The 24978-nt window shown below is 51.4% G+C and overlaps 13 non-coding genes across 13 annotated transcripts; all 13 read right to left on the bottom strand.

Moving 5' to 3' along the window:
• Positions 1 to 1601: 1601 nt before the first annotated feature.
• LOC146056467 (5S ribosomal RNA) lies at positions 1602 to 1720 on the bottom strand. Its single transcript, XR_014469260.1, has one exon. It is a non-coding gene; the product is annotated as a 5S ribosomal RNA (ribosomal RNA).
• A 1720-nt stretch (positions 1721 to 3440) lies between these two features.
• Positions 3441 to 3559, bottom strand: LOC146056466 (5S ribosomal RNA). The gene has a single exon (XR_014469259.1). It is a non-coding gene; the product is annotated as a 5S ribosomal RNA (ribosomal RNA).
• Positions 3560 to 5270: 1711 nt separating this feature from the next.
• Positions 5271 to 5389, bottom strand: LOC146056483 (5S ribosomal RNA). The gene has a single exon (XR_014469275.1). It is a non-coding gene; the product is annotated as a 5S ribosomal RNA (ribosomal RNA).
• Positions 5390 to 7100: 1711 nt separating this feature from the next.
• Positions 7101 to 7219, bottom strand: LOC146056464 (5S ribosomal RNA). Its single transcript, XR_014469257.1, has one exon. It is a non-coding gene; the product is annotated as a 5S ribosomal RNA (ribosomal RNA).
• A 1717-nt stretch (positions 7220 to 8936) lies between these two features.
• Positions 8937 to 9055, bottom strand: LOC146056463 (5S ribosomal RNA). Its single transcript, XR_014469256.1, has one exon. It is a non-coding gene; the product is annotated as a 5S ribosomal RNA (ribosomal RNA).
• Positions 9056 to 10766: 1711 nt separating this feature from the next.
• LOC146056482 (5S ribosomal RNA) lies at positions 10767 to 10885 on the bottom strand. Its single transcript, XR_014469274.1, has one exon. It is a non-coding gene; the product is annotated as a 5S ribosomal RNA (ribosomal RNA).
• A 1711-nt stretch (positions 10886 to 12596) lies between these two features.
• LOC146056461 (5S ribosomal RNA) lies at positions 12597 to 12715 on the bottom strand. The gene has a single exon (XR_014469255.1). It is a non-coding gene; the product is annotated as a 5S ribosomal RNA (ribosomal RNA).
• Positions 12716 to 14432: 1717 nt separating this feature from the next.
• LOC146056460 (5S ribosomal RNA) lies at positions 14433 to 14551 on the bottom strand. Its single transcript, XR_014469254.1, has one exon. It is a non-coding gene; the product is annotated as a 5S ribosomal RNA (ribosomal RNA).
• Positions 14552 to 16260: 1709 nt separating this feature from the next.
• LOC146056459 (5S ribosomal RNA) lies at positions 16261 to 16379 on the bottom strand. The gene has a single exon (XR_014469253.1). It is a non-coding gene; the product is annotated as a 5S ribosomal RNA (ribosomal RNA).
• Positions 16380 to 18099: 1720 nt separating this feature from the next.
• LOC146056457 (5S ribosomal RNA) lies at positions 18100 to 18218 on the bottom strand. The gene has a single exon (XR_014469251.1). It is a non-coding gene; the product is annotated as a 5S ribosomal RNA (ribosomal RNA).
• A 1723-nt stretch (positions 18219 to 19941) lies between these two features.
• LOC146056456 (5S ribosomal RNA) lies at positions 19942 to 20060 on the bottom strand. The gene has a single exon (XR_014469250.1). It is a non-coding gene; the product is annotated as a 5S ribosomal RNA (ribosomal RNA).
• A 1717-nt stretch (positions 20061 to 21777) lies between these two features.
• LOC146056455 (5S ribosomal RNA) lies at positions 21778 to 21896 on the bottom strand. Its single transcript, XR_014469249.1, has one exon. It is a non-coding gene; the product is annotated as a 5S ribosomal RNA (ribosomal RNA).
• A 1711-nt stretch (positions 21897 to 23607) lies between these two features.
• Positions 23608 to 23726, bottom strand: LOC146056454 (5S ribosomal RNA). The gene has a single exon (XR_014469248.1). It is a non-coding gene; the product is annotated as a 5S ribosomal RNA (ribosomal RNA).
• Positions 23727 to 24978: the final 1252 nt, after the last annotated feature.

Here is a 24978-nt window from a genome sequence, read left to right as displayed (position 1 = left end):
ACAGAGTCCAGGCCGTGGCTGGGGAGGGGGGGTTGCTGGGAGCCAGGAACACACCGAGGACTCGGGCAAGTGTCTGTAATTAGCATTAGTGTTGCAGACAGATTCCTGTGCACTTCAGGTGCTGCTGCTGCTGCTGCTGTAACCTTGCAGACGTGGGCCCACACAAGGCATTGAGGCCCAGAGAAGATGGCTGCACCGTGATTCCCTGACGTTGTGAGGTATGACTTACAGACCCGTCCCACCAACACGTAATATGCTACTTTCTGAAGCCATCACTTTCCAGGGCATTCTGATGGCAGCCATTTTGTGGCCTGTCAGATCCTACTCCGATTAGGCCATTTTTAAAAAAGGGCATAGAAGCGCGCAGCGTCATTTCGCATAAAGTTGATTTAAAAGTAAAAGAGCAGCTGGAGGGGGAACGGTGGTAGCCGATGAGAGACGCCAACGAGCAGCGTGACTCAGAGACTGCCAAGAAGGCTGGCTGAGACTTGTGGTTCCACGCAGAAGTGGGAAGCTGTACTTCTGTTTCAGAGAGGAGGTAGCATGCGGACTCAGTACAGTACATTGGTGAAACAGAACCATTTCTATGTCCGCAATCATCCATTGCTGTGGAGTCGACAGAGGGTCTATGTACTGGAGAGAGAGATAAGGGAGCAGCCAATCAGCTCCTAACTGCCATGTTACAGGTTATGTTTGACAAAGAAGTGTAAGGAGCGGGTTGGTTGATACTTTATCTTTCTCCAAGGCTTAGCACATAGACTCCATAGTGTGTGATACCGTTATACGATTTGGGTACGGGAGACCAACATTTAGAATGACAGTGGTCACATGACCGAATTCCATCACCTGGGCGGGTAAGTATGTTACGCCCTCCTAACGCTAACCTTTTACCACAGCCAAACCCTTAGCCTCTCTTCTTGAAGCCTAACCCTCCCCGCCGCAGCCTGACCCTCCCCGGCATACATACGTTTGGGATGGCGGCTGTCGGGATTTCAGACTCTGGATATTTTTTCTGTACTATGCGTATATAGAATTTGTCTTAATCATTCTGTCGGCAGTTTGAGAATGCCGACACGTTGCCTTGTCTCCTCTTTAGCGAAACACCTGATGCCGTTACGATCACCGCAGGTGCACATGTTCCAATGCAGCCGGTTTCTGTGTCTGCCGCGTGGTCGCGTCATAAATAAAAAGTGCAGCCATGCCGGATTCACTGGGACATTCCGTCCAGACAACAGCTGCATTGTGGCTGTGCTCCAGATATATGGGACGGACTGACACGTGGATGATGTGATGTCCAGCAATGCAGTGGATTCAGGTTTAGGGCAAACACTTTGCCCGTGTTTGAGGCGGCGGAATAACCTGTGTGCTGGGCGACGCTTTTACTGCACTCTGTGTTGCTGCAGGAAATCCCTGTGCGGCATGTGCTGCCATTTGACTGCGTCGGCAACCCCAGGTGCTGCTACCTGCTGGTGTAGTGGAGGAAAGAAAGAAGGAAAGAAGAAAAGACAGAAAGAAAGAAAAATGTGATCAAGTGAAGAAGAAGAAGAAGAAAAGTAAGCTGGCGTGAGCGCCTCCTGCTGGTTGCAGGCTAGAAAAGCAAAAGCCTACAGCACCTGGTATTCCCAGGCGGTCTCCCATCCAAGTACTAACCAGGCCTGACCCTGCTTAGCTTCCGAGATCAGACGAGATCGGGCGTGTTCAGGGTGGTGTGGCCGTAGGCAGAGACCAGCCTCACATTTGCTCCTTTTCTACGTGCCTTCGAGACAGCGCTGGTCTGCTTGTGACTGAAGGCTGTCTCACTGTGGGCAGCTTTGCACAGAGTCCAGGCCGTGGCTGGGGAGGGGGGGTTGCTGGGAGCCAGGAACACACCGAGGACTCGGGCAAGTGTCTGTAATTAGCATTAGTGTTGCAGACAGATTCCTGTGCACTTCAGGTGCTGCTGCTGCTGCTGCTGCTGCTGCTGTAACCTTGCAGACGTGGGCCCACACAAGGCATTGAGGCCCAGAGAAGATGGCTGCACCGTGATTCCCTGACGTTGTGAGGTATGACTTACAGACCCGTCCCACCAACACGTAATATGCTACTTTCTGAAGCCATCACTTTCCAGGGCATTCTGATGGCAGCCATTTTGTGGCCTGTCAGATCCTACTCCGATTAGGCCATTTTTAAAAAAGGGCATAGAAGCGCGCAGCGTCATTTCGCATAAAGTTGATTTAAAAGTAAAAGAGCAGCTGGAGGGGGAACGGTGGTAGCCGATGAGAGACGCCAACGAGCAGCGTGACTCAGAGACTGCCAAGAAGGCTGGCTGAGACTTGTGGTTCCACGCAGAAGTGGGGAGCTGTACTTCTGTTTCAGAGAGGAGGTAGCATGCGGACTCAGTACAGTACATTGGTGAAACAGAACCATTTCTATGTCCGCAATCATCCATTGCTGTGGAGTCGACAGAGGGTCTATGTACTGGAGAGAGAGATACAGTGGAGAGAGATAAAGTAGCAGCCAATCAGCTCCTAACTGCCATGTTACAGGTTATGTTTGACAAAGAAGTGTAAGGAGCGGGTTGGTTGATACTTTATCTTTCTCCAAGGCTTAGCACATAGACTCCATAGTGTGTGATACCGTTATACGATTTGGGTACGGGAGACCGACGTTTAGAATGACAGTGGTCACATGACCGAATTCCATCACCTGGGCGGGTAAGTATGTTACGCCCTCCTAACGCTAACCTTTTACCGCAGCCAAACCCTTAGCCTCTCTTCTTGAAGCCTAACCCTCCCCGCCGCAGCCTGACCCTCCCCGGCATACATACGTTTGGGATGGCGGCTGTCGGGATTTCAGACTCTGGATATTTTTTCTGTACTATGCGTATATAGAATTTGTCTTAATCATTCTGTCGGCAGTTTGAGAATGCCGACACGTTGCCTTGTCTCCTCTTTAGCGAAACACCTGATGCCGTTAAGATCACCGCAGGTGCACATGTTCCAATGCAGCCGGTTTCTGTGTCTGCCGCGTGGTCGCGTCATAAATAAAAAGTGCAGCCATGCCGGATTCACTGGGACATTCTGTCCAGACAACAGCTGCATTGTGGCTGTGCTCCAGATATATGGGACGGACTGACACGTGGATGATGTGATGTCCAGCAATGCAGTGGATTCAGGTTTAGGGCAAACACTTTGCCCGTGTTTGAGGCGGCGGAATAACCTGTGTGCTGGGCGACGCTTTTACTGCACTCTGTGTTGCTGCAGGAAATCCCTGTGCGGCATGTGCTGCCATTTGACTGCGTCGGCAACCCCAGGTGCTGCTACCTGCTGGTGTAGTGGAGGAAAGAAAGAAGGAAAGAAGAAAAGACAGAAAGAAAGAAAAATGTGATCAAGTGAAGAAGAAGAAGAAAAAAAGTAAGCTGGCGTGAGCGCCTCCTGCTGGTTGCAGGCTAGAAAAGCAAAAGCCTACAGCACCTGGTATTCCCAGGCGGTCTCCCATCCAAGTACTAACCAGGCCTGACCCTGCTTAGCTTCCGAGATCAGACGAGATCGGGCGTGTTCAGGGTGGTGTGGCCGTAGGCAGAGACCAGCCTCACATTTGCTCCTTTTCTACGTGCCTTCGAGACAGCGCTGGTCTGCTTGTGACTGGAGGCTGTCTCACTGTGGGCAGCTTTGCACAGAGTCCAGGCCGTGGCTGGGGAGGGGGGGTTGCTGGGAGCCAGGAACACACCGAGGACTCGGGCAAGTGTCTGTAATTAGCATTAGTGTTGCAGACAGATTCCTGTGCACTTCAGGTGCTGCTGCTGCTGCTGCTGCTGCTGCTGTAACCTTGCAGACGTGGGCCCACACAAGGCATTGAGGCCCAGAGAAGATGGCTGCACCGTGATTCCCTGACGTTGTGAGGTATGACTTACAGACCCGTCCCACCAACACGTAATATGCTACTTTCTGAAGCCATCACTTTCCAGGGCATTCTGATGGCAGCCATTTTGTGGCCTGTCAGATCCTACTCCGATTAGGCCATTTTTAAAAAAGGGCATAGAAGCGCGCAGCGTCATTTCGCATAAAGTTGATTTAAAAGTAAAAGAGCAGCTGGAGGGGGAACGGTGGTAGCCGATGAGAGACGCCAACGAGCAGCGTGACTCAGAGACTGCCAAGAAGGCTGGCTGAGACTTGTGGTTCCACGCAGAAGTGGGGAGCTGTACTTCTGTTTCAGAGAGGAGGTAGCATGCGGACTCAGTACAGTACATTGGTGAAACAGAACCATTTCTATGTCCGCAATCATCCATTGCTGTGGAGTCGACAGAGGGTCTATGTACTGGAGAGAGAGATACAGTGGAGAGAGATAAAGTAGCAGCCAATCAGCTCCTAACTGCCATGTTACAGGTTATGTTTGACAAAGAAGTGTAAGGAGCGGGTTGGTTGATACTTTATCTTTCTCCAAGGCTTAGCACATAGACTCCATAGTGTGTGATACCGTTATACGATTTGGGTACGGGAGACCGACGTTTAGAATGACAGTGGTCACATGACCGAATTCCATCACCTGGGCGGGTAAGTATGTTACGCCCTCCTAACGCTAACCTTTTACCACAGCCAAACCCTTAGCCTCTCTTCTTGAAGCCTAACCCTCCCCGCCGCAGCCTGACCCTCCCCGGCATACATACGTTTGGGATGGCGGCTGTCGGGATTTCAGACTCTGGATATTTTTTCTGTACTATGCGTATATAGAATTTGTCTTAATCATTCTGTCGGCAGTTTGAGAATGCCGACACGTTGCCTTGTCTCCTCTTTAGCGAAACACCTGATGCCGTTACGATCACCGCAGGTGCACATGTTCCAATGCAGCCGGTTTCTGTGTCTGCCGCGTGGTCGCGTCATAAATAAAAAGTGCAGCCATGCCGGATTCACTGGTACATTCCGTCCAGACAACAGCTGCATTGTGGCTGTGCTCCAGATATATGGGACGGACTGACACGTGGATGATGTGATGTCCAGCAATGCAGTGGATTCAGGTTTAGGGCAAACACTTTGCCCGTGTTTGAGGCGGCGGAATAACCTGTGTGCTGGGCGACGCTTTTACTGCACTCTGTGTTGCTGCAGGAAATCCCTGTGCGGCATGTGCTGCCATTTGACTGCGTCGGCAACCCCAGGTGCTGCTACCTGCTGGTGTAGTGGAGGAAAGAAAGAAGGAAAGAAGAAAAGACAGAAAGAAAGAAAAATGTGATCAAGTGAAGAAGAAAAGTAAGCTGGCGTGAGCGCCTCCTGCTGGTTGCAGGCTAGAAAAGCAAAAGCCCACAGCACCTGGTATTCCCAGGCGGTCTCCCATCCAGGTACTAACCAGGCCTGACCCTGCTTAGCTTCCGAGATCAGACGAGATCGGGCGTGTTCAGGGTGGTGTGGCCGTAGGCAGAGACCAGCCTCACATTTGCTCCTTTTCTACGTGCCTTCGGGACAGCGCTGGTCTGCTTGTGACTGGAGGCTGTCTCACTGTGGGCAGCTTTGCACAGAGTCCAGGCCGTGGCTGGGGAGGGGGGGTTGCAGGGAGCCAGGAACACACCGAGGACTCGGGCAAGTGTCTGTAATTAGCATTAGTGTTGCAGACAGATTCCTGTGCACTTCAGGTGCTGCTGCTGCTGCTGCTGTGACCTTGCAGACGTGGTCCCACACAAGGCATTGAGGCCCAGAGAAGATGGCTGCACCGTGATTCCCTGACGTTGTGAGGTATGACTTACAGACCCGTCCCACCAACACGTAATATGCTACTTTCTGAAGCCATCACTTTCCAGGGCATTCTGATGGCAGCCATTTTGTGGCCTGTCAGATCCTACTCCGATTAGGCCATTTTTAAAAAAGGGCATAGAAGCGCGCAGCGTCATTTCGCATAAAGTTGATTTAAAAGTAAAAGAGCAGCTGGAGGGGGAACGGTGGTAGCCGATGAGAGACGCCAACGAGCAGCGTGACTCAGAGACTGCCAAGAAGGCTGGCTGAGACTTGTGGTTCCACGCAGAAGTGGGGAGCTGTACTTCTGTTTCAGAGAGGAGGTAGCATGCGGACTCAGTACAGTACATTGGTGAAACAGAACCATTTCTATGTCCGCAATCATCCATTGCTGTGGAGTCGACAGAGGGTCTATGTACTGGAGAGAGAGATACAGTGGAGAGAGATAAAGTAGCAGCCAATCAGCTCCTAACTGCCATGTTACAGGTTATGTTTGACAAAGAAGTGTAAGGAGCGGGTTGGTTGATACTTTATCTTTCTCCAAGGCTTAGCACATAGACTCCATAGTGTGTGATACCGTTATACGATTTGGGTACGGGAGACCGACGTTTAGAATGACAGTGGTCACATGACCGAATTCCATCACCTGGGCGGGTAAGTATGTTACACCCTCCTAACGCTAACCTTTTACCGCAGCCAAACCCTTAGCCTCTCTTCTTGAAGCCTAACCCTCCCCGCCGCAGCCTGACCCTCCCCGGCATACATACGTTTGGGATGGCGGCTGTTGGGATTTCAGACTCTGGATATTTTTTCTGTACTATGCGTATATAGAATTTGTCTTAATCATTCTGTCGGCAGTTTGAGAATGCCGACACGTTGCCTTGTCTCCTCTTTAGCGAAACACCTGATGCCGTTACGATCACCGCAGGTGCACATGTTCCAATGCAGCCGGTTTCTGTGTCTGCCGCATGGTCGCGTCATAAATAAAAAGTGCAGCCATGCCGGATTCACTGGGACATTCCGTCCAGACAACAGCTGCATTGTGGCTGTGCTCCAGATATATGGGACGGACTGACACGTGGATGATGTGATGTCCAGCAATGCAGTGGATTCAGGTTTAGGGCAAACACTTTGCCCGTGTTTGAGGCGGCGGAATAACCTGTGTGCTGGGCGACGCTTTTACTGCACTCTGTGTTGCTGCAGGAAATCCCTGTGCGGCATGTGCTGCCATTTGACTGCGTCGGCAACCCCAGGTGCTGCTACCTGCTGGTGTAGTGGAGGAAAGAAAGAAGGAAAGAAGAAAAGACAGAAAGAAAGAAAAATGTGATCAAGTGAAGAAGAAGAAGAAGAAAAGTAAGCTGGCGTGAGCGCCTCCTGCTGGTTGCAGGCTAGAAAAGCAAAAGCCTACAGCACCTGGTATTCCCAGGCGGTCTCCCATCCAAGTACTAACCAGGCCTGACCCTGCTTAGCTTCCGAGATCAGACGAGATCGGGCGTGTTCAGGGTGGTGTGGCCGTAGGCAGAGACCAGCCTCACATTTGCTCCTTTTCTACGTGCCTTCGGGACAGCGCTGGTCTGCTTGTGACTGGAGGCTGTCTCACTGTGGGCAGCTTTGCACAGAGTCCAGGCCGTGGCTGGGGAGGGGGGGTTGCTGGGAGCCAGGAACACACCGAGGACTCGGGCAAGTGTCTGTAATTAGCATTAGTGTTGCAGACAGATTCCTGTGCACTTCAGGTGCTGCTGCTGCTGCTGCTGCTGCTGTAACCTTGCAGACGTGGGCCCACACAAGGCATTGAGGCCCAGAGAAGATGGCTGCACCGTGATTCCCTGACGTTGTGAGGTATGACTTACAGACCCGTCCCACCAACACGTAATATGCTACTTTCTGAAGCCATCACTTTCCAGGGCATTCTGATGGCAGCCATTTTGTGGCCTGTCAGATCCTACTCCGATTAGGCCATTTTTAAAAAAGGGCATAGAAGCGCGCAGCGTCATTTCGCATAAAGTTGATTTAAAAGTAAAAGAGCAGCTGGAGGGGGAACGGTGGTAGCCGATGAGAGACGCCAACGAGCAGCGTGACTCAGAGACTGCCAAGAAGGCTGGCTGAGACTTGTGGTTCCACGCAGAAGTGGGGAGCTGTACTTCTGTTTCAGAGAGGAGGTAGCATGCGGACTCAGTACAGTACATTGGTGAAACAGAACCATTTCTATGTCCGCAATCATCCATTGCTGTGGAGTCGACAGAGGGTCTATGTACTGGAGAGAGAGATACAGTGGAGAGAGATAAAGTAGCAGCCAATCAGCTCCTAACTGCCATGTTACAGGTTATGTTTGACAAAGAAGTGTAAGGAGCGGGTTGGTTGATACTTTATCTTTCTCCAAGGCTTAGCACATAGACTCCATAGTTTGTGATACCGTTATACGATTTGGGTACGGGAGACCGACGTTTAGAATGACAGTGGTCACATGACCGAATTCCATCACCTGGGCGGGTAAGTATGTTACGCCCTCCTAACGCTAACCTTTTACCGCAGCCAAACCCTTAGCCTCTCTTCTTGAAGCCTAACCCTCCCCGCCGCAGCCTGACCCTCCCCGGCATACATACGTTTGGGATGGCGGCTGTCGGGATTTCAGACTCTGGATATTTTTTCTGTACTATGCGTATATAGAATTTGTCTTAATCATTCTGTCGGCAGTTTGAGAATGCCGACACGTTGCCTTGTCTCCTCTTTAGCGAAACACCTGATGCCGTTAAGATCACCGCAGGTGCACATGTTCCAATGCAGCCGGTTTCTGTGTCTGCCGCGTGGTCGCGTCATAAATAAAAAGTGCAGCCATGCCGGATTCACTGGGACATTCTGTCCAGACAACAGCTGCATTGTGGCTGTGCTCCAGATATATGGGACGGACTGACACGTGGATGATGTGATGTCCAGCAATGCAGTGGATTCAGGTTTAGGGCAAACACTTTGCCCGTGTTTGAGGCGGCGGAATAACCTGTGTGCTGGGCGACGCTTTTACTGCACTCTGTGTTGCTGCAGGAAATCCCTGTGCGGCATGTGCTGCCATTTGACTGCGTCGGCAACCCCAGGTGCTGCTACCTGCTGGTGTAGTGGAGGAAAGAAAGAAGGAAAGAAGAAAAGACAGAAAGAAAGAAAAATGTGATCAAGTGAAGAAGAAGAAGAAAAAAAGTAAGCTGGCGTGAGCGCCTCCTGCTGGTTGCAGGCTAGAAAAGCAAAAGCCTACAGCACCTGGTATTCCCAGGCGGTCTCCCATCCAAGTACTAACCAGGCCTGACCCTGCTTAGCTTCCGAGATCAGACGAGATCGGGCGTGTTCAGGGTGGTGTGGCCGTAGGCAGAGACCAGCCTCACATTTGCTCCTTTTCTACGTGCCTTCGAGACAGCGCTGGTCTGCTTGTGACTGGAGGCTGTCTCACTGTGGGCAGCTTTGCACAGAGTCCAGGCCGTGGCTGGGGAGGGGGGGTTGCTGGGAGCCAGGAACACACCGAGGACTCGGGCAAGTGTCTGTAATTAGCATTAGTGTTGCAGACAGATTCCTGTGCACTTCAGGTGCTGCTGCTGCTGCTGCTGCTGCTGCTGTAACCTTGCAGACGTGGGCCCACACAAGGCATTGAGGCCCAGAGAAGATGGCTGCACCGTGATTCCCTGACGTTGTGAGGTATGACTTACAGACCCGTCCCACCAACACGTAATATGCTACTTTCTGAAGCCATCACTTTCCAGGGCATTCTGATGGCAGCCATTTTGTGGCCTGTCAGATCCTACTCCGATTAGGCCATTTTTAAAAAAGGGCATAGAAGCGCGCAGCGTCATTTCGCATAAAGTTGATTTAAAAGTAAAAGAGCAGCTGGAGGGGGAACGGTGGTAGCCGATGAGAGACGCCAACGAGCAGCGTGACTCAGAGACTGCCAAGAAGGCTGGCTGAGACTTGTGGTTCCACGCAGAAGTGGGGAGCTGTACTTCTGTTTCAGAGAGGAGGTAGCATGCGGACTCAGTACAGTACATTGGTGAAACAGAACCATTTCTATGTCCGCAATCATCCATTGCTGTGGAGTCGACAGAGGGTCTATGTACTGGAGAGAGAGATACAGTGGAGAGAGATAAAGTAGCAGCCAATCAGCTCCTAACTGCCATGTTACAGGTTATGTTTGACAAAGAAGTGTAAGGAGCGGGTTGGTTGATACTTTATCTTTCTCCAAGGCTTAGCACATAGACTCCATAGTGTGTGATACCGTTATACGATTTGGGTACGGGAGACCGACGTTTAGAATGACAGTGGTCACATGACCGAATTCCATCACCTGGGCGGGTAAGTATGTTACGCCCTCCTAACGCTAACCTTTTACCACAGCCAAACCCTTAGCCTCTCTTCTTGAAGCCTAACCCTCCCCGCCGCAGCCTGACCCTCCCCGGCATACATACGTTTGGGATGGCGGCTGTCGGGATTTCAGACTCTGGATATTTTTTCTGTACTATGCGTATATAGAATTTGTCTTAATCATTCTGTCGGCAGTTTGAGAATGCCGACACGTTGCCTTGTCTCCTCTTTAGCGAAACACCTGATGCCGTTACGATCACCGCAGGTGCACATGTTCCAATGCAGCCGGTTTCTGTGTCTGCCGCGTGGTCGCGTCATAAATAAAAAGTGCAGCCATGCCGGATTCACTGGGACATTCCGTCCAGACAACAGCTGCATTGTGGCTGTGCTCCAGATATATGGGACGGACTGACACGTGGATGATGTGATGTCCAGCAATGCAGTGGATTCAGGTTTAGGGCAAACACTTTGCCCGTGTTTGAGGCGGCGGAATAACCTGTGTGCTGGGCGACGCTTTTACTGCACTCTGTGTTGCTGCAGGAAATCCCTGTGCGGCATGTGCTGCCATTTGACTGCGTCGGCAACCCCAGGTGCTGCTACCTGCTGGTGTAGTGGAGGAAAGAAAGAAGGAAAGAAGAAAAGACAGAAAGAAAGAAAAATGTGATCAAGTGAAGAAGAAAAGTAAGCTGGCGTGAGCGCCTCCTGCTGGTTGCAGGCTAGAAAAGCAAAAGCCCACAGCACCTGGTATTCCCAGGCGGTCTCCCATCCAGGTACTAACCAGGCCTGACCCTGCTTAGCTTCCGAGATCAGACGAGATCGGGCGTGTTCAGGGTGGTGTGGCCGTAGGCAGAGACCAGCCTCACATTTGCTCCTTTTCTACGTGCCTTCGGGACAGCGCTGGTCTGCTTGTGACTGGAGGCTGTCTCACTGTGGGCAGCTTTGCACAGAGTCCAGGCCGTGGCTGGGGAGGGGGGGTTGCAGGGAGCCAGGAACACACCGAGGACTCGGGCAAGTGTCTGTAATTAGCATTAGTGTTGCAGACAGATTCCTGTGCACTTCAGGTGCTGCTGCTGCTGCTGCTGTGACCTTGCAGACGTGGTCCCACACAAGGCATTGAGGCCCAGAGAAGATGGCTGCACCGTGATTCCCTGACGTTGTGAGGTATGACTTACAGACCCGTCCCACCAACACGTAATATGCTACTTTCTGAAGCCATCACTTTCCAGGGCATTCTGATGGCAGCCATTTTGTGGCCTGTCAGATCCTACTCCGATTAGGCCATTTTTAAAAAAGGGCATAGAAGCGCGCAGCGTCATTTCGCATAAAGTTGATTTAAAAGTAAAAGAGCAGCTGGAGGGGGAACGGTGGTAGCCGATGAGAGACGCCAACGAGCAGCGTGACTCAGAGACTGCCAAGAAGGCTGGCTGAGACTTGTGGTTCCACGCAGAAGTGGGGAGCTGTACTTCTGTTTCAGAGAGGAGGTAGCATGCGGACTCAGTACAGTACATTGGTGAAACAGAACCATTTCTATGTCCGCAATCATCCATTGCTGTGGAGTCGACAGAGGGTCTATGTACTGGAGAGAGAGATACAGTGGAGAGAGATAAAGTAGCAGCCAATCAGCTCCTAACTGCCATGTTACAGGTTATGTTTGACAAAGAAGTGTAAGGAGCGGGTTGGTTGATACTTTATCTTTCTCCAAGGCTTAGCACATAGACTCCATAGTGTGTGATACCGTTATACGATTTGGGTACGGGAGACCGACGTTTAGAATGACAGTGGTCACATGACCGAATTCCATCACCTGGGCGGGTAAGTATGTTACACCCTCCTAACGCTAACCTTTTACCGCAGCCAAACCCTTAGCCTCTCTTCTTGAAGCCTAACCCTCCCCGCCGCAGCCTGACCCTCCCCGGCATACATACGTTTGGGATGGCGGCTGTTGGGATTTCAGACTCTGGATATTTTTTCTGTACTATGCGTATATAGAATTTGTCTTAATCATTCTGTCGGCAGTTTGAGAATGCCGACACGTTGCCTTGTCTCCTCTTTAGCGAAACACCTGATGCCGTTACGATCACCGCAGGTGCACATGTTCCAATGCAGCCGGTTTCTGTGTCTGCCGCATGGTCGCGTCATAAATAAAAAGTGCAGCCATGCCGGATTCACTGGGACATTCCGTCCAGACAACAGCTGCATTGTGGCTGTGCTCCAGATATATGGGACGGACTGACACGTGGATGATGTGATGTCCAGCAATGCAGTGGATTCAGGTTTAGGGCAAACACTTTGCCCGTGTTTGAGGCGGCGGAATAACCTGTGTGCTGGGCGACGCTTTTACTGCACTCTGTGTTGCTGCAGGAAATCCCTGTGCGGCATGTGCTGCCATTTGACTGCGTCGGCAACCCCAGGTGCTGCTACCTGCTGGTGTAGTGGAGGAAAGAAAGAAGGAAAGAAGAAAAGACAGAAAGAAAGAAAAATGTGATCAAGTGAAGAAGAAGAAGAAGAAAAGTAAGCTGGCGTGAGCGCCTCCTGCTGGTTGCAGGCTAGAAAAGCAAAAGCCTACAGCACCTGGTATTCCCAGGCGGTCTCCCATCCAAGTACTAACCAGGCCTGACCCTGCTTAGCTTCCGAGATCAGACGAGATCGGGCGTGTTCAGGGTGGTGTGGCCGTAGGCAGAGACCAGCCTCACATTTGCTCCTTTTCTACGTGCCTTCGGGACAGCGCTGGTCTGCTTGTGACTGGAGGCTGTCTCACTGTGGGCAGCTTTGCACAGAGTCCAGGCCGTGGCTGGGGAGGGGGGGTTGCTGGGAGCCAGGAACACACCGAGGACTCGGGCAAGTGTCTGTAATTAGCATTAGTGTTGCAGACAGATTCCTGTGCACTTCAGGTGCTGCTGCTGCTGCTGCTGCTGCTGTAACCTTGCAGACGTGGGCCCACACAAGGCATTGAGGCCCAGAGAAGATGGCTGCACCGTGATTCCCTGACGTTGTGAGGTATGACTTACAGACCCGTCCCACCAACACGTAATATGCTACTTTCTGAAGCCATCACTTTCCAGGGCATTCTGATGGCAGCCATTTTGTGGCCTGTCAGATCCTACTCCGATTAGGCCATTTTTAAAAAAGGGCATAGAAGCGCGCAGCGTCATTTCGCATAAAGTTGATTTAAAAGTAAAAGAGCAGCTGGAGGGGGAACGGTGGTAGCCGATGAGAGACGCCAACGAGCAGCGTGACTCAGAGACTGCCAAGAAGGCTGGCTGAGACTTGTGGTTCCACGCAGAAGTGGGGAGCTGTACTTCTGTTTCAGAGAGGAGGTAGCATGCGGACTCAGTACAGTACATTGGTGAAACAGAACCATTTCTATGTCCGCAATCATCCATTGCTGTGGAGTCGACAGAGGGTCTATGTACTGGAGAGAGAGATACAGTGGAGAGAGATAAAGTAGCAGCCAATCAGCTCCTAACTGCCATGTTACAGGTTATGTTTGACAAAGAAGTGTAAGGAGCGGGTTGGTTGATACTTTATCTTTCTCCAAGGCTTAGCACATAGACTCCATAGTTTGTGATACCGTTATACGATTTGGGTACGGGAGACCGACGTTTAGAATGACAGTGGTCACATGACCGAATTCCATCACCTGGGCGGGTAAGTATGTTACGCCCTCCTAACGCTAACCTTTTACCGCAGCCAAACCCTTAGCCTCTCTTCTTGAAGCCTAACCCTCCCCGCCGCAGCCTGACCCTCCCCGGCATACATACGTTTGGGATGGCGGCTGTCGGGATTTCAGACTCTGGATATTTTTTCTGTACTATGCGTATATAGAATTTGTCTTAATCATTCTGTCGGCAGTTTGAGAATGCCGACACGTTGCCTTGTCTCCTCTTTAGCGAAACACCTGATGCCGTTAAGATCACCGCAGGTGCACATGTTCCAATGCAGCCGGTTTCTGTGTCTGCCGCGTGGTCGCGTCATAAATAAAAAGTGCAGCCATGCCGGATTCACTGGGACATTCTGTCCAGACAACAGCTGCATTGTGGCTGTGCTCCAGATATATGGGACGGACTGACACGTGGATGATGTGATGTCCAGCAATGCAGTGGGTTCAGGTTTAGGGCAAACACTTTGCCCGTGTTTGAGGCGGCGGAATAACCTGTGTGCTGGGCGACGCTTTTACTGCACTCTGTGTTGCTGCAGGAAATCCCTGTGCGGCATGTGCTGCCATTTGACTGCGTCGGCAACCCCAGGTGCTGCTACCTGCTGGTGTAGTGGAGGAAAGAAAGAAGGAAAGAAGAAAAGACAGAAAGAAAGAAAAATGTGATCAAGTGAAGAAGAAGAAGAAAAAAAGTAAGCTGGCGTGAGCGCCTCCTGCTGGTTGCAGGCTAGAAAAGCAAAAGCCTACAGCACCTGGTATTCCCAGGCGGTCTCCCATCCAAGTACTAACCAGGCCTGACCCTGCTTAGCTTCCGAGATCAGACGAGATCGGGCGTGTTCAGGGTGGTGTGGCCGTAGGCAGAGACCAGCCTCACATTTGCTCCTTTTCTACGTGCCTTCGAGACAGCGCTGGTCTGCTTGTGACTGGAGGCTGTCTCACTGTGGGCAGCTTTGCACAGAGTCCAGGCCGTGGCTGGGGAGGGGGGGTTGCTGGGAGCCAGGAACACACCGAGGACTCGGGCAAGTGTCTGTAATTAGCATTAGTGTTGCAGACAGATTCCTGTGCACTTCAGGTGCTGCTGCTGCTGCTGCTGCTGCTGTAACCTTGCAGACGTGGGCCCACACAAGGCATTGAGGCCCAGAGAAGATGGCTGCACCGTGATTCCCTGACGTTGTGAGGTATGACTTACAGACCCGTCCCACCAACACGTAATATGCTACTTTCTGAAGCCATCACTTTCCAGGGCATTCTGATGGCAGCCATTTTGTGGCCTGTCAGATCCTACTCCGATTAGGCCATTTTTAAAAAAGGGCATAGAAGCGCGCAGCGTCATTTCGCATAAAGTTGATTTAAAAGTAAAAGAGCAGCTGGAGGGGGAACGGTGGTAGCCGATGAGAGACGCCAACGAGCAGCGTGACTCAGAGACTGCCAAGAAGGCTGGCTGAGACTTGTGGTTCCACGCAGAAGTGGGGAGCTGTACTTCTGTTTCAGAGAGGAGGTAGCATGCGGACTCAGTACAGTACATTGGTGAAACAGAACCATTTCTATGTCCGCAATCATCCATTGCTGTGGAGTCGACAGAGGGTCTATGTACTGGAGAGAGAGATACAGTGGAGACAGATAAAGTAGCAGCCAATCAGCTCCTAACTGCCATGTTACAGGTTATGTTTGACAAAGAAGTGTAAGGAGCGGGTTGGTTGATACTTTATCTTTCTCCAAGGCTTAGCACATAGACTCCATAGTTTGTGATACCGTTATACGATTTGGGTACGGGAGACCGACGTTTAGAATGACAGTGGTCACATGACCGAATTCCATCACCTGGGCGGGTAAGTATGTTACGCCCTCCTAACGCTAACCTTTTACCGCAGCCAAACCCTTAGCCTCTCTTCTTGAAGCCTAACCCTCCCCGCCGCAGCCTGACCCTCCCCGGCATACATACGTTTGGGATGGCGGCTGTCGGGATTTCAGACTCTGGATATTTTTTCTGTACTATGCGTATATAGAATTTGTCTTAATCATTCTGTCGGCAGTTTGAGAATGCCGACACGTTGCCTTGTCTCCTCTTTAGCGAAACACCTGATGCCGTTAAGATCACCGCAGGTGCACATGTTCCAATGCAGCCGGTTTCTGTGTCTGCCGCGTGGTCGCGTCATAAATAAAAAGTGCAGCCATGCCGGATTCACTGGGACATTCTGTCCAGACAACAGCTGCATTGTGGCTGTGCTCCAGATATATGGGACGGACTGACACGTGGATGATGTGATGTCCAGCAATGCAGTGGATTCAGGTTTAGGGCAAACACTGTGCCCGTGTTTGAGGCGGCGGAATAACCTGTGTGCTGGGCGACGCTTTTACTGCACTCTGTGTTGCTGCAGGAAATCCCTGTGCGGCATGTGCTGCCATTTGACTGCGTCGGCAACCCCAGGTGCTGCTACCTGCTGGTGTAGTGGAGGAAAGAAAGAAGAAAAGACAGAAAGAAAGAAAAATGTGATCAAGTGAAGAAGAAGAAGAAAAAAAGTAAGCTGGCGTGAGCGCCTCCTGCTGGTTGCAGGCTAGAAAAGCAAAAGCCTACAGCACCTGGTATTCCCAGGCGGTCTCCCATCCAAGTACTAACCAGGCCTGACCCTGCTTAGCTTCCGAGATCAGACGAGATCGGGCGTGTTCAGGGTGGTGTGGCCGTAGGCAGAGACCAGCCTCACATTTGCTCCTTTTCTACGTGCCTTCGAGACAGCGCTGGTCTGCTTGTGACTGGAGGCTGTCTCACTGTGGGCAGCTTTGCACAGAGTCCAGGCCGTGGCTGGGGAGGGGGGGTTGCTGGGAGCCAGGAACACACCGAGGACTCGGGCAAGTGTCTGTAATTAGCATTAGTGTTGCAGACAGATTCCTGTGCACTTCAGGTGCTGCTGCTGCTGCTGCTGCTGCTGCTGTAACCTTGCAGACGTGGGCCCACACAAGGCATTGAGGCCCAGAGAAGATGGCTGCACCGTGATTCCCTGACGTTGTGAGGTATGACTTACAGACCCGTCCCACCAACACGTAATATGCTACTTTCTGAAGCCATCACTTTCCAGGGCATTCTGATGGCAGCCATTTTGTGGCCTGTCAGATCCTACTCCGATTAGGCCATTTTTAAAAAAGGGCATAGAAGCGCGCAGCGTCATTTCGCATAAAGTTGATTTAAAAGTAAAAGAGCAGCTGGAGGGGGAACGGTGGTAGCCGATGAGAGACGCCAACGAGCAGCGTGACTCAGAGACTACCAAGAAGGCTGGCTGAGACTTGTGGTTCCACGCAGAAGTGGGGAGCTGTACTTCTGTTTCAGAGAGGAGGTAGCATGCGGACTCAGTACAGTACATTGGTGAAACAGAACCATTTCTATGTCCGCAATCATCCATTGCTGTGGAGTCGACAGAGGGTCTATGTACTGGAGAGAGAGATACAGTGGAGAGAGATAAAGTAGCAGCCAATCAGCTCCTAACTGCCATGTTACAGGTTATGTTTGACAAAGAAGTGTAAGGAGCGGGTTGGTTGATACTTTATCTTTCTCCAAGGCTTAGCACATAGACTCCATAGTTTGTGATACCGTTATACGATTTGGGTACGGGAGACCGACGTTTAGAATGACAGTGGTCACATGACCGAATTCCATCACCTGGGCGGGTAAGTATGTTACGCCCTCCTAACGCTAACCTTTTACCGCAGCCAAACCCTTAGCCTCTCTTCTTGAAGCCTAACCCTCCCCGCCGCAGCCTGACCCTCCCCGGCATACATACGTTTGGGATGGCGGCTGTCGGGATTTCAGACTCTGGATATTTTTTCTGTACTATGCGTATATAGAATTTGTCTTAATCATTCTGTCGGCAGTTTGAGAATGCCGACACGTTGCCTTGTCTCCTCTTTAGCGAAACACCTGATGCCGTTAAGATCACCGCAGGTGCACATGTTCCAATGCAGCCGGTTTCTGTGTCTGCCGCGTGGTCGCGTCATAAATAAAAAGTGCAGCCATGCCGGATTCACTGGGACATTCTGTCCAGACAACAGCTGCATTGTGGCTGTGCTCCAGATATATGGGACGGACTGACACGTGGATGATGTGATGTCCAGCAATGCAGTGGATTCAGGTTTAGGGCAAACACTTTGCCCGTGTTTGAGGCGGCGGAATAACCTGTGTGCTGGGCGACGCTTTTACTGCACTCTGTGTTGCTGCAGGAAATCCCTGTGCGGCATGTGCTGCCATTTGACTGCGTCGGCAACCCCAGGTGCTGCTACCTGCTGGTGTAGTGGAGGAAAGAAAGAAGGAAAGAAGAAAAGACAGAAAGAAAGAAAAATGTGATCAAGTGAAGAAGAAGAAGAAAAAAAGTAAGCTGGCGTGAGCGCCTCCTGCTGGTTGCAGGCTAGAAAAGCAAAAGCCTACAGCACCTGGTATTCCCAGGCGGTCTCCCATCCAAGTACTAACCAGGCCTGACCCTGCTTAGCTTCCGAGATCAGACGAGATCGGGCGTGTTCAGGGTGGTGTGGCCGTAGGCAGAGACCAGCCTCACATTTGCTCCTTTTCTACGTGCCTTCGGGACAGCGCTGGTCTGCTTGTGACTGGAGGCTGTCTCACTGTGGGCAGCTTTGCACAGAGTCCAGGCCGTGGCTGGGGAGGGGGGGTTGCTGGGAGCCAGGAACACACCGAGGACTCGGGCAAGTGTCTGTAATTAGCATTAGTGTTGCAGACAGATTCCTGTGCACTTCAGGTGCTGCTGCTGCTGCTGCTGCTGCTGCTGCTGTAACCTTGCAGACGTGGGCCCACACAAGGCATTGAGGCCCAGAGAAGATGGCTGCACCGTGATTCCCTGACGTTGTGAGGTATGACTTACAGACCCGTCCCACCAACACGTAATATGCTACTTTCTGAAGCCATCACTTTCCAGGGCATTCTGATGGCAGCCATTTTGTGGCCTGTCAGATCCTACTCCGATTAGGCCATTTTTAAAAAAGGGCATAGAAGCGCGCAGCGTCATTTCGCATAAAGTTGATTTAAAAGTAAAAGAGCAGCTGGAGGGGGAACGGTGGTAGCCGATGAGAGACGCCAACGAGCAGCGTGACTCAGAGACTGCCAAGAAGGCTGGCTGAGACTTGTGGTTCCACGCAGAAGTGGGGAGCTGTACTTCTGTTTCAGAGAGGAGGTAGCATGCGGACTCAGTACAGTACATTGGTGAAACAGAACCATTTCTATGTCTGCAATCATCCATTGCTGTGGAGTCGACAGAGGGTCTATGTACTGGAGAGAGAGATACAGTGGAGAGAGATAAAGTAGCAGCCAATCAGCTCCTAACTGCCATGTTACAGGTTATGTTTGACAAAGAAGTGTAAGGAGCGGGTTGGTTGATACTTTATCTTTCTCCAAGGCTTAGCACATAGACTCCATAGTTTGTGATACCGTTATACGATTTGGGTACGGGAGACCGACGTTTAGAATGACAGTGGTCACATGACCGAATTCCATCACCTGGGCGGGTAAGTATGTTACGCCCTCCTAACGCTAACCTTTTACCGCAGCCAAACCCTTAGCCTCTCTTCTTGAAGCCTAACCCTCCCCGCCGCAGCCTGACCCTCCCCGGCATACATACGTTTGGGATGGCGGCTGTCGGGATTTCAGACTCTGGATATTTTTTCTGTACTATGCGTATATAGAATTTGTCTTAATCATTCTGTCGGCAGTTTGAGAATGCCGACACGTTGCCTTGTCTCCTCTTTAGCGAAACACCTGATGCCGTTAAGATCACCGCAGGTGCACATGTTCCAATGCAGCCGGTTTCTGTGTCTGCCGCGTGGTCGCGTCATAAATAAAAAGTGCAGCCATGCCGGATTCACTGGGACATTCCGTCCAGACAACAGCTGCATTGTGGCTGTGCTCCAGATATATGGGACGGACTGACACGTGGATGATGTGATGTCCAGCAATGCAGTGGATTCAGGTTTAGGGCAAACACTTTGCCCGTGTTTGAGGCGGCGGAATAACCTGTGTGCTGGGCGACGCTTTTACTGCACTCTGTGTTGCTGCAGGAAATCCCTGTGCGGCATGTGCTGCCATTTGACTGCGTCGGCAACCCCAGGTGCTGCTACCTGCTGGTGTAGTGGAGGAAAGAAAGAAGGAAAGAAGAAAAGACAGAAAGAAAGAAAAATGTGATCAAGTGAAGAAGAAGAAGAAAAAAAGTAAGCTGGCGTGAGCGCCTCCTGCTGGTTGCAGGCTAGAAAAGCAAAAGCCTACAGCACCTGGTATTCCCAGGCGGTCTCCCATCCAAGTACTAACCAGGCCTGACCCTGCTTAGCTTCCGAGATCAGACGAGATCGGGCGTGTTCAGGGTGGTGTGGCCGTAGGCAGAGACCAGCCTCACATTTGCTCCTTTTCTACGTGCCTTCGAGACAGCGCTGGTCTGCTTGTGACTGGAGGCTGTCTCACTGTGGGCAGCTTTGCACAGAGTCCAGGCCGTGGCTGGGGAGGGGGGGTTGCTGGGAGCCAGGAACACACCGAGGACTCGGGCAAGTGTCTGTAATTAGCATTAGTGTTGCAGACAGATTCCTGTGCACTTCAGGTGCTGCTGCTGCTGCTGCTGCTGCTGTAACCTTGCAGACGTGGGCCCACACAAGGCATTGAGGCCCAGAGAAGATGGCTGCACCGTGATTCCCTGACGTTGTGAGGTATGACTTACAGACCCGTCCCACCAACACGTAATATGCTACTTTCTGAAGCCATCACTTTCCAGGGCATTCTGATGGCAGCCATTTTGTGGCCTGTCAGATCCTACTCCGATTAGGCCATTTTTAAAAAAGGGCATAGAAGCGCGCAGCGTCATTTCGCATAAAGTTGATTTAAAAGTAAAAGAGCAGCTGGAGGGGGAACGGTGGTAGCCGATGAGAGACGCCAACGAGCAGCGTGACTCAGAGACTGCCAAGAAGGCTGGCTGAGACTTGTGGTTCCACGCAGAAGTGGGGAGCTGTACTTCTGTTTCAGAGAGGAGGTAGCATGCGGACTCAGTACAGTACATTGGTGAAACAGAACCATTTCTATGTCCGCAATCATCCATTGCTGTGGAGTCGACAGAGGGTCTATGTACTGGAGAGAGAGATACAGTGGAGAGAGATAAAGTAGCAGCCAATCAGCTCCTAACTGCCATGTTACAGGTTATGTTTGACAAAGAAGTGTAAGGAGCGGGTTGGTTGATACTTTATCTTTCTCCAAGGCTTAGCACATAGACTCCATAGTTTGTGATACCGTTATACGATTTGGGTACGGGAGACCGACGTTTAGAATGACAGTGGTCACATGACCGAATTCCATCACCTGGGCGGGTAAGTATGTTACGCCCTCCTAACGCTAACCTTTTACCGCAGCCAAACCCTTAGCCTCTCTTCTTGAAGCCTAACCCTCCCCGCCGCAGCCTGACCCTCCCCGGCATACATACGTTTGGGATGGCGGCTGTCGGGATTTCAGACTCTGGATATTTTTTCTGTACTATGCGTATATAGAATTTGTCTTAATCATTCTGTCGGCAGTTTGAGAATGCCGACACGTTGCCTTGTCTCCTCTTTAGCGAAACACCTGATGCCGTTAAGATCACCGCAGGTGCACATGTTCCAATGCAGCCGGTTTCTGTGTCTGCCGCGTGGTCGCGTCATAAATAAAAAGTGCAGCCATGCCGGATTCACTGGGACATTCCGTCCAGACAACAGCTGCATTGTGGCTGTGCTCCAGATATATGGGACGGACTGACACGTGGATGATGTGATGTCCAGCAATGCAGTGGATTCAGGTTTAGGGCAAACACTTTGCCCGTGTTTGAGGCGGCGGAATAACCTGTGTGCTGGGCGACGCTTTTACTGCACTCTGTGTTGCTGCAGGAAATCCCTGTGCGGCATGTGCTGCCATTTGACTGCGTCGGCAACCCCAGGTGCTGCTACCTGCTGGTGTAGTGGAGGAAAGAAAGAAGGAAAGAAGAAAAGACAGAAAGAAAGAAAAATGTGATCAAGTGAAGAAGAAGAAGAAAAAAAGTAAGCTGGCGTGAGCGCCTCCTGCTGGTTGCAGGCTAGAAAAGCAAAAGCCTACAGCACCTGGTATTCCCAGGCGGTCTCCCATCCAAGTACTAACCAGGCCTGACCCTGCTTAGCTTCCGAGATCAGACGAGATCGGGCGTGTTCAGGGTGGTGTGGCCGTAGGCAGAGACCAGCCTCACATTTGCTTCTTTTCTACGTGCCTTCGAGACAGCGCTGGTCTGCTTGTGACTGGAGGCTGTCTCACTGTGGGCAGCTTTGCACAGAGTCCAGGCCGTGGCTGGGGAGGGGGGGTTGCTGGGAGCCAGGAACACACCGAGGACTCGGGCAAGTGTCTGTAATTAGCATTAGTGTTGCAGACAGATTCCTGTGCACTTCAGGTGCTGCTGCTGCTGCTGCTGCTGCTACCTTGCAGACGTGGGCCCACACAAGGCATTGAGGCCCAGAGAAGATGGCTGCACCGTGATTACCTGACGTTGTGAGGTATGACTTACAGACCCGTCCCACCAACACGTAATATGCTACTTTCTGAAGCCATCACTTTCCAGGGCATTCTGATGGCAGCCATTTTGTGGCCTGTCAGATCCTACTCCGATTAGGCCATTTTTAAAAAAGGGCATAGAAGCGCGCAGCGTCATTTCGCATAAAGTTGATTTAAAAGTAAAAGAGCAGCTGGAGGGGGAACGGTGGTAGCCGATGAGAGACGCCAACGAGCAGCGTGACTCAGAGACTGCCAAGAAGGCTGGCTGAGACTTGTGGTTCCACGCAGAAGTGGGGAGCTGTACTTCTGTTTCAGAGAGGAGGTAGCATGCGGACTCAGTACAGTACATTGGTGAAACAGAACCATTTCTATGTCTGCAATCATCCATTGCTGTGGAGTCGACAGAGGGTCTATGTACTGGAGAGAGAGATACAGTGGAGAGAGATAAAGTAGCAGCCAATCAGCTCCTAACTGCCATGTTACAGGTTATGTTTGACAAAGAAGTGTAAGGAGCGGGTTGGTTGATACTTTATCTTTCTCCAAGGCTTAGCACATAGACTCCATAGTTTGTGATACCGTTATACGATTTGGGTACGGGAGACTGACGTTTAGAATGACAGTGGTCACATGACCGAATTCCATCACCTGGGCGGGTAAGTATGTTACGCCCTCCTAACGCTAACCTTTTACCGCAGCCAAACCCTTAGCCTCTCTTCTTGAAGCCTAACCCTCCCCGCCGCAGCCTGACCCTCCCCGGCATACATACGTTTGGGATGGCGGCTGTCGGGATTTCAGACTCTGGATATTTTTTCTGTACTATGCGTATATAGAATTTGTCTTAATCATTCTGTCGGCAGTTTGAGAATGCCGACACGTTGCCTTGTCTCCTCTTTAGCGAAACACCTGATGCCGTTAAGATCACCGCAGGTGCACATGTTCCAATGCAGCCGGTTTCTGTGTCTGCCGCGTGGTCGCGTCATAAATAAAAAGTGCAGCCATGCCGGATTCACTGGGACATTCTGTCCAGACAACAGCTGCATTGTGGCTGTGCTCCAGATATATGGGACGGACTGACACGTGGATGATGTGATGTCCAGCAATGCAGTGGATTCAGGTTTAGGGCAAACACTTTGCCCGTGTTTGAGGCGGCGGAATAACCTGTGTGCTGGGCGACGCTTTTACTGCACTCTGTGTTGCTGCAGGAAATCCCTGTGCGGTATGTGCTGCCATTTGACTGCGTCGGCAACCCCAGGTGCTGCTACCTGCTGGTGTAGTGGAGGAAAGAAAGAAGGAAAGAAGAAAAGACAGAAAGAAAGAAAAATGTGATCAAGTGAAGAAGAAGAAGAAAAGTAAGCTGGCGTGAGCGCCTCCTGCTGGTTGCAGGCTAGAAAAGCAAAAGCCTACAGCACCTGGTATTCCCAGGCGGTCTCCCATCCAAGTACTAACCAGGCCTGACCCTGCTTAGCTTCCGAGATCAGACGAGATCGGGCGTGTTCAGGGTGGTGTGGCCGTAGGCAGAGACCAGCCTCACATTTGCTCCTTTTCTACGTGCCTTCGGGACAGCGCTGGTCTGCTTGTGACTGGAGGCTGTCTCACTGTGGGCAGCTTTGCACAGAGTCCAGGCCGTGGCTGGGGAGGGGGGGTTGCTGGGAGCCAGGAACACACCGAGGACTCGGGCAAGTGTCTGTAATTAGCATTAGTGTTGCAGACAGATTCCTGTGCACTTCAGGTGCTGCTGCTGCTGCTGCTGCTGCTGTAACCTTGCAGACGTGGGCCCACACAAGGCATTGAGGCCCAGAGAAGATGGCTGCACCGTGATTCCCTGACGTTGTGAGGTATGACTTACAGACCCGTCCCACCAACACGTAATATGCTACTTCCTGAAGCCATCACTTTCCAGGGCATTCTGATGGCAGCCATTTTGTGGCCTGTCAGATCCTACTCCGATTAGGCCATTTTTAAAAAAGGGCATAGAAGCGCGCAGCGTCATTTCGCATAAAGTTGATTTAAAAGTAAAAGAGCAGCTGGAGGGGAACGGTGGTAGCCGATGAGAGACGCCAACGAGCAGCGTGACTCAGAGACTACCAAGAAGGCTGGCTGAGACTTGTGGTTCCACGCAGAAGTGGGGAGCTGTACTTCTGTTTCAGAGAGGAGGTAGCATGCGGACTCAGTACAGTACATTGGTGAAACAGAACCATTTCTATGTCCGCAATCATCCATTGCTGTGGAGTCGACAGAGGGTCTATGTACTGGAGAGAGAGATACAGTGGAGAGAGATAAAGGAGCAGCCAATCAGCTCCTAACTGCCATGTTACAGGTTATGTTTGACAAAGAAGTGTAAGGAGCGGGTTGGTTGATACTTTATCTTTCTCCAAGGCTTAGCACATAGACTCCATAGTGTGTGATACCGTTATACGATTTGGGTACGGGAGACCGACGTTTAGAATGACAGTGGTCACATGACCGAATTCCATCACCTGGGCGGGTAAGTATGTTACACCCTCCTAACGCTAACCTTTTACCGCAGCCAAACCCTTAGCCTCTCTTCTTGAAGCCTAACCCTCCCCGCCGCAGCCTGACCCTCCCCGGCATACATACGTTTGGGATGGCGGCTGTTGGGATTTCAGACTCTGGATATTTTTTCTGTACTATGCGTATATAGAATTTGTCTTAATCATTCTGTCGGCAGTTTGAGAATGCCGACACGTTGCCTTGTCTCCTCTTTAGCGAAACACCTGATGCCGTTACGATCACCGCAGGTGCACATG

This window comes from Crinia signifera, unplaced genomic scaffold, assembly GCF_055691185.1.
Source record: "Crinia signifera unplaced genomic scaffold, ASM5569118v1 HAP2_SCAFFOLD_80, whole genome shotgun sequence".
Taxonomy (NCBI): domain Eukaryota; kingdom Metazoa; phylum Chordata; class Amphibia; order Anura; family Myobatrachidae; genus Crinia; species Crinia signifera.
Note: the sequence above shows the minus strand (reverse complement) of the source record. Positions and strands in the feature narration are given on the sequence as shown.